The 9,153-nt window shown below is 39.7% G+C and overlaps 1 protein-coding gene across 6 annotated transcripts in view; it reads right to left on the minus strand.

Annotated features, from left to right (window-relative positions):
* rbfox3a (RNA binding fox-1 homolog 3a) overlaps window positions 1–1,395 on the minus strand; it is an 836,552-nt gene extending 835,157 nt beyond the window's left edge. For all 6 annotated transcript variants that reach the window (XM_079660085.1, XM_079660089.1, XM_079660084.1 and 3 more), the window contains exon 1: window positions 1,232–1,395. The gene's annotated coding sequence lies outside the window, so the exon portion shown is untranslated. The remainder of the gene's footprint in view (window positions 1–1,231) is intronic.
* Window positions 1,396–9,153: the final 7,758 nt, after the last annotated feature.

Here is a 9,153-nt window from a genome sequence, read left to right on the forward strand (position 1 = left end):
ACTGCTCTTTACAACACGCCTCTGGTATTCTCCAGCCCTTGCTGCCAACACTATCTGAGAGAAGTGGAAACACTAAAAATGAACACATCTTATCTGGCTGTGGAGAGACGGTTACAGTAGCTGATTCCAGGGGTGGTGGTGGGGAGAGGAGGGAGGGATGGGGAGGGGGGGTGGAGGAACATTTTTAGACGGGTGCTGGGAAACACCACTGGAGAAGAAAACATTGCATCGCTTCAGTTCAGAATATAGAGAAGGTAAGAGTAAGGAAAACCCTCTCAGGAAAAAATTGAAAAAAGTCAAACACACCACAAGTCTAGATCTTGTACAATGTTATAGTTTATATCTTGCACATTCCTCAGCATATTCTGCACATTTTCGTTCAATGCTACCTCTCCTACACTGCGCATCCCTTCAACTTTAATCCACAACTTAATTCCTCTTACTCTGTTCATGTATGCACCAAATCAAATTCTTGTTTCGACTTAACAAACCTTAGTCTCATTCTTAAAGCTGCACAGATCTTACACTCATATTACAATATAATGCACATATTTAAATGTAAATTGTCCTATTGTTATTGTACTTACTTCTTGTTACATTTAAATGTATTGTCAAATGTTGTCCTATTTCTAATATTTTAAATATTTTGTCTAGTAATTCTATGTTTGCTCCTTTTTTCACAACTTCATTCCTCTTACTGTGTTAAGATATGCACCATTATACACCAAAGCAAATTCCTTGTACGTGTAAACCTACCTAATAATTATGATCTGATTCTATAAAACCGCATGCACAACAGAAGTGCATATCATATATGTTTTAAATAGTATTACAATGAAAATGCATTACATTTCACACAAAAACATTATTCAAAAAGGTCAATTGCCTGCGGGAAAAGTCTGCAAGTGTAACTACAACCGAAAACGCTTTAGTTGCATTAAATATAAAAAACAATATAAAGACATTTGAGTTATCCATAGGGTGGTTTTGCAAAATGCACAAACAACACATTTCCATATATGCCATATGTCACTACGAACGCAAACACACAGCATATTCTGCAGCTTCAGTCTCACCATCACTATCAAAGTACCCATGTGCATCTTCCCATGCATTCCTACTGTATTCCTACAGTGTCCACCTGTCTACTGTCTGTACAGCACACTTCAGTTAGTTATGATGCCCCCTCAGAGTGAATGGAGAAAGCATGTATATACAGTGGAGTACTCACGGTGTGTTCTCTGTCTGCTCAGTCCTGCCTCTGGATGTCTCTCTTTCTCTCTCTCTCTTCTTCAAGCTGCCTTGTCCGTCTATCTCTCTCTCTCTATCCCTTTTCACTGTGCTCGCTGCTCTGGACACACGCCACGGCAAACACACACTCTCCTCTGTTGTAGCGCTCTGCCGAACGCAGCGCTCTGAGCGAGAGATTGAGATGGAGGGAGAGAGAGAGAGATAGAGGAGGAGCGGGGAGCGTTGTGTGTGTTTGCGTGTGTGTTTGCGTGTGTGTGTGTGTGTGCGCGTGCGTGTGTGTGTGTGCGTGCGTGCGTGTGCGTGTGTGTGTGTGTGTGTGTGTGTGTGTGTGTGTGTGTGTGTGTGTGTGTGTGTGTGTGTGTGTGTGTGTGTGTGTGTGTGTGTGTGTGTGTGACTGACAGAGGGAAGAAGCAATAGATAATATGTTATTATTGTACTGACTGATTTCTAAACTTTAAATATGTTGGATATGTGTGTTTGGTAGGGAAAAGCTGGTGTGAAAACAGTGAGCGGAAACACATCATACACCCTGCACTATAGGCTACATGCCATATTGTAAATGCATTATTCTCTTAATGCATACATAAATGTCAAGACAAGCACTAAAACAAGTGTGTGTGTGCGTGTGTGTGCGTGCGTGCGTGCGTGCGTGCGTGCGTGTGTGTGTGTGTGTGTGTGTGTGTGTGTGTGTGTGTGACTGACAGAGGGAAGAAGCAATAGATAATATGTTATTATTGTACTGACTGATTTCTAAACTTTAAATATGTTGGAAATTATTTATTTTTTTACAACTTTATTGTATGTAGGCTACTGTGTTTATGTATGCACCATTGTAGACCTAACCAAATATTTGCATGTGTAAACCTACTTTATCACCTCATTCTTATAATAAAGACCCCTATACAAACCTCAAAATCTATAAGAACTGATGCATTCCAGCATACGTCCTGTTTTCTTCTTTCTCCCTCTGTCAAAACTACATTCTCTCATCCTTGACTCCTTCCATCCTTCCATAATTCTGAATTCGTAATTAAAACACCAGGTTTGTGGAGTAATGGTCATGGATCATGTTTCGTGATCATTTATAGGTTACTAAAAAGTATACTATTTAAGTTAAGTTAAAAATTAACTGTATTACCTTACAGCTGCAGGAAAAAAGATATTATCAGATTTTTGGTAACAAAAAAAAATGGGGATTACTTAAGCCCCTGTCACACAGGCCCGAAATGTACACCCGATGGACACACGAATATTGAATTGTGAATTTCGCACGAAGATGGCCCCGAAACACACACGAAGGCAACATTTACATTACATTTAAGAAGACATACAACTGCAACGAAAGTAACAAAAACAATTATGTTAAAGTACTATGATAATGTACTGATATTTTCAGACTTTGTTCTTTACTTTATCCGTCTTTATATGTAGAATATATTACGTTTTCTCCGTAATGTTGTTTCCATAGCAACAACAACTTCCTGTCAACTCGCCTTCAAAATAATGTATTATATCCTTTTCAGTTTCACAAAACACAAATTGGGTTATTTACAAAATATGTTTACATGATTTTGTTATGTAATAAAAGACCTGATGGACACACGATAAAGGAAATGTTCAAATTTGGCTCTGATCGTAGCAACATCGGGCCATTCGTGAGGGCATCTTAAGCCATCGTATGACCGCTGGTGGAGTTTCTCAGGCTCTGGCAGCAACTTCGTGAGCGGTTGCAAAAATCTTTGGCATGCCAAAAAATTGCCGAAGGACCTTGCGGAGGTTCATTTTCGTGTTGAATTCGTGTGTCAATTTTGCCCTTCGTAAGGCCATCGTGAGGGCATCTTGTTATAATCGGTGCAATCGGGCATTCACCCCGATCAGAGTGAGGGTGAATGCACCGATGATAACACGAAGATGACACGACTTGACAAGATGCCCTCACGAGTGCCTTACGAAGTTGCCGCTCACAAAGTTGCTGCCGGACCCTGAGAAACTCCACCGGCGGTCATACGATGGCTTAAGATGCCCTCACGAATGGCCCGATGTTGCTACGATCACAGCCGAATTTGAACATTTCCTTTATCGTGTGTCCATCGGGTTTCAATTTCGTGACAGTGTGACAGGGGCTTTTCAGGATACAAACCGTTTTAAAATAGGGAACAATACAATGACAAAGCACATGCACACACACACTTCTACACTTGAGAGTCTCAAGTGCTACTTTCATTCAATAGAGTGGTGCAGTGACGAGTCCTAAAACCCGGAAGTGAGTTAGCATTTTTCCACTACTGGTTCCCTCGTCTCAGAGTCAATGGGATTTCTCCATAGGATTTTGGAAAATAGCTCCAAATAAGGTCTGTGGTTGACACAAATTTAAGAGATGGATCACGTTTTGTTCTACGAAATTAAATACATCAGCAGTGACCCCACTGGTGATTTTTGAAGAGTGTACGTGTCTGAAAAACGATGATTGTTAACAAGTGGCTGAATAGGACTACTATACAGAAGTTGTCGAGGACCAGTGGTGGCCGGCCCATAGGGGCGCTAGGGGCGCCGCCCCACCTCTTCCCACATACAAAAAAAAATATTAAAAAAAATATTAAATAAAAAAATAAATATTAAAAGAAATATATATATTTCAAAAATATATATATTTTATATTTTTGATTTTTAATGAACAAGGTAAATATCATACAATTGGTATCAGTAAAATGTATAATCTACAATAAAATCTTGTTTAAAATTGTGTTCCGATGTCTAAAGTTACTGATAAGTCACATGTTTCCTGCCTGGCCTTGCCCTTGGCATTAGTTTATCATTACGGGGCGCTGCCCCCGAGCCAAACAGCAGAAACCGCACGTTGCAAAAGTCTCAATAGTAAACTGTGCCGCCGAAACATAATTTCAGCCAATCAGCGCCGTCAAATATTTTGGTCACGAGAGCGCTCATGTTGGCGCCCACGTTGCTTGCGTGCGTTGACGTGAGTTGTTTTTTAGACGCGTGAGGAACTGGGGTAGTATCTATAGTAACGCAGTGTAGGCGGAGCCGTAACGTCATCTTCAATGAGCTCCCCAGAAAAACAACACAGCCGTTGCTCTTAGCACTCAGAGCTCACAGCTCTTCATAGCTGTTCAGAAACTAGACAAAAGTTAAACAAGTACAAACCACATACTGTCTGTGTCATGGCGAATACAGTCGCTGGTTTATTTATGTCTGTATAGGCCGTTGTTGTGAGTGTGGACGGTCGGAGCATTTACAACGTTAGCTTAGCCAAATCTCCATTAGAAAACACGCATTTTAAAAGGTTTTTCGCCTGCCGTCTGTCTGCAGACTTGTCAAAGCCTTAATTCATGGTTTTTACTATCCGGTATCAGTATGTTGTTACTTTGGCATCATTTTGAAACGTGTATTACAATTAAATCACGGTCAAATATGTTCATCTTGTTGTAGTTGTAGCCCCCTTGACAGCGATTCTCTCTCTAGTTTTAGACTGCGGTCAAGCCAGCCTCCACTCGGAAAAACCTAGTGAAGCGAGCCCTCACGTGATATTGCGGTGCGCGAATATCCTATGCATTACGGTAGAGTAAAAAAAAAATCCTCCCTCTGTGTTTAGATGAGAATAAAACAAAAACTGTCCAGTATCATAGATCCATCTCACTCCAGGGTGATAGCAGGACACCCCATGTAGTCACTCAGAAAGAATCAGGACATTCTGATGTACAGTTTCAAAATAAAAGACCTGATAGCTCATATATGAGACTTCAAAGGTCTTTTATTTTGAAACTGTACATCAGAATGTCCTGATTTCTTCTGAGTGACTAGATGGGGTGTCCTGCTATCACCATGGAGTGAGATGGATCTATGATACTGGACAGTCTTTGTTTTATTCTCATCCAAAAACAGGGATGATAGCTCATATATGAGACTTCAAAGGTCTTTCATTTTGAAACTTTACATCAGAATGTCCTGATTTCTTCTGAGTGACTACATGGGTGTCCTGCTATCACCCTGGAGGGAGATGGATCTATGATACTGGACAGTTTTTGTTTTATTCTCATCTAAAAACAGGGATGATAGCTCATACAATAGAGATTTCAAAGGTCTTTTATTTTGAAACTCTACATCAGAATGTCCTGATTTTTTCTGAGTGACTAGATGGGATGTCCTGCTATCACCCTGAAGTGAGATGGATCTATGATACTTCGCGTCGGGCCGAACCACACCCCTTAGCTGTGATATAATGAGCATATACCACGGCCTGTCGTGAGCTATTGCTTAATTATACCATCAAAACATTGATTTTAATTTCTAACACTCAAGTTTTTTTTTGTTGCAATTTCCACATCTTTAGAAAATATGAAATAAAAAATTGAAGTGAAATCAACCTCTTCTCTGGAGAACACACTTTGATTTCTCTGTCTTGTGAGTTTGCAGTCTTGCAGTTTTGCTCCTCCACCTGTAACATCACTGCCTCTCCACCTGCCATACAGTAGGTTACTAACAAGATTACTTATATAATACAGTGATAGAATACATGTTTAGTATGCTTACTTATATAAAACAGTAGTATTAAACTTACCTTGTGTTTTCACTCTCATTTAAGTCCCTCTCCCTTTGCCATTAATCCAAAATCAGCTGAGCTGCAACATTATACAGACAGGTAATAATCAACATAATCACAAGGAAAAAATATGGCTCTGCTAAAAACACTCACTCTTACACGCACCAAAGTTATATTTATCTAATATTTAATCCCCTCCACCCCCACATACAATCCCGTGTAGAAGCCCCTCTTCTCTAATTCAACAACGTTGGACGAAATGACATTAAGAGAACGGAATTTACAATTAGAAGGCTGTTCAACGTGTGTTGCTAACTTGATCCGTTATCCTAGCTTTATCTGTTATCTGTGAACGTTCCCTAAATCTACTAATTTAGGGATAATCCACTGACATCCTTTAATACACATGTTAATTTGAATCAGATGTACTGATAATATCCGCAATATAAATCTTTAAACTTCTTCTTACCTTTAAAAGTCCGTCACGAATGGTCTATTATGCTGCAACTCTACAGCTCTGCTAGCCTTGGCGCTAACTTCCGGGGAACGATTGAGAGGCTCCACGATCCGCCATTGCTGTAAAAAAGTGGTCCATTGGAGTGAACGGAGATGACATAACTCTCAGTCTATATGGCGCTGGATACGCTAAAGTCCGATTTTGCTTGCCTATCATATGCCAACTATTCCCATTGAGTTCTGAGTCCGAGTTTTGCGTGCATATGAGACGCAAATGGATACGGTCGGGTCTGAGAAGACCGGAAGCTGTGTGGTCCATAAAAACATGTTATTACTCAATATCAAGTCACGATTATTGATTTTATTTGTAATCGTATAATGGCGGACTTTTTTTGTCATCTGTGAGGAAAAGAAATGGGGCTCAGAGCCTCAGAATAATGAAATCTGTATTTTTTTAAATCTTTTTTTCCTTCTAATTTGTTATTCTTTTCTAAATAACGCACTGTTATTTACTCACCAATAACACACAATTATCCTTGTTTTTATTTATTCGTTTAATTCAATAATCTCAGGCTTTTTTGCCGTTTCTCAGGAACTGAATTTCAAAATAAAGTCACCGGAAACAGACGTAGGGACATTTCGAGCATCATCGCGATACACACATGGATACACAACACAAACCCACTGAACCGATTACCCAAGATCCTCAGCTAGAAGCTCGGTGATTGGATTGTTTAGTCCCAATGCACGCTGGGATATGGTGTTTATGCGATGTGAAATCTGAAAACGTCCAGTTTGAATAGTCTACTATGGTTTCGTTCCATTTCAAAGAGCTTGACGCTCGGCGTAACCTTGGCGCACTGCCACTCCAACATCCAATCCCAGAGCTTGAAGATCAATCACGGGGTTTGTCAACGGGACCGTAGTCCCGAACGATAGCTGGGGATTATGGGTAGTGTTGTGTCTTCGGCCATCCTAAACTCTGATTTCTTTTCGGATATCATATCGCATTAACACCATATCCCAACGTGCATTGCGGCTAAAATATCCTAAGCTTCAAGCTAAGGATCTTGGGTAATCAGTTTACTGTCTACGTCTTTTACGGTGCCCAAGATTATAGAATTAAACTAATAAATAAAAACAAGGATAATTGTGTGTTATTGTTGAGTAAATAACAGTGCTATTTAGAAAAAAATAACAAATTAGAAGGAAAAAAATATTTTAAAAAATACAGATTTCCGTATTCTGAGGTTCTGAGCCCCATTTCTTTTCCTCACGGACGGCAAAAAAAGTCAGACATTATACGATTACAAATAAAATCAATAATAGTGGCTTGATATTAAGTAATAACATATTTTTATGGACCACACAGCTTCCGGTCTTCTCAGACCCGACCGTATCCATTTGCTACTCATATGCACGCAAAACTCGGACTCAGAACTCAATGGGAATAGTTGGTGTATGATAGGCACGCAAAATCAGACTTTAGCGTATCTATTGCACGCATTTTCCAATGTGTAAAGTCGTTTCATTTGTACGCAGACTGAAGAGAGTGGGTTGAATAATACATACGTTGAATTGTTCACCTCATGTTACTTTGTGAATGGCCTGATCCAGCACATGTCCCACTCGCTGCTCTGATTCTTCTCGTGATTCAGACATCTGCTGCTTCAAGGAAAAATAATGGGAATGGACTGGTGTCAGCATCAAGGTGTCTCACAGCAGTTAGATCCAACCTGAAGCTCTACACTGAAATGAGAGTTGTTTGAAGAAACAAAGCTCAGCTTTCTTCTATGTGAATTAACAAACGGGTTATTTTAAATGCATGGAAGACGACAACATCCCTACAAACTTTATTGATCCCAAATTGGGAAAATGTTTTGTCGCAGTAGCATGTAAACAACACATTACACATAATGTGAAAATAATGAGAAAATAAATAAACATAAAGCAAAAACTTTTTTAAATTGAAAAAGTAAAGTACACAGTTTGACTTTAATTAATTACATACTGTACAAAGCATGTCAACAAGTACAACGTTTGTTAAAGCTGTTTATACAATGCCATGCTGCACCAACAATGACTACGAGCTTTCACCAAAAAAGCAAAGGGCTTTTTAAGTGGCTGCTGATACTGCATTTAAGGTGTCACATATATTAAACAGTTCATATTATCCACCCTAAATGTTTAAGTAAATTACATTTTCGCGGGAGTCTCCCGATTTCATTGCCCTCTCCCGGTTTCTTCCCGGGGTCACATTTCTCCCGCATTTCTCCCAATTTCTGACAAAATCCGATTTACTCACATCAAGACTGTTTCCACTCGGACTTTAATACAGCTACACCATTGTTTGGTTTCTACGGAGCCCCTTAAGGTTCATGGAGAAGAAGAAAAAAGTATCTTGTGCGCACAATATACTTTCTCGTTCGCACGAAATACTATTTTGTGCGCACAAGATAGTATTTTGTGCGCACAAGATAGTATTTTGTGCGAATGAGAACGTATTTGGTTAGTTTCTCGAGAAAGTTACCGTGACAGAGACAACCGTTTCATTGCAGACTGTTATGTTTATGTGGAGAAATGGCGGTGCATACATTATTTGAGCAACCCGGTATCACGGCAAGACGTGAACATGGGACGATTTACCATGCTGGGAGACGTGAAGATGTCACGATTTCGTCCCTTCAAACGTGACAGTTACACGGTATTGTTAACCCATGTAACCAGTGGAGAAATAACCGGAAATGCCAAGCAAATGCTACCCCGACGTAATGATTTATTTTTTAATAGTCACACTCGATTAGGTCGATTTTATTGTTTCCCCAGCTGGTCGAAACCTCTTTTAGCAGAAACAAAGGCTACATTAATGTATTAAATCGATGTTAATC

This window comes from Notothenia rossii (genome assembly GCF_949606895.1).
Source record: "Notothenia rossii genome assembly, chromosome: 11".
Lineage (NCBI taxonomy): Eukaryota > Metazoa > Chordata > Actinopteri > Perciformes > Nototheniidae > Notothenia > Notothenia rossii.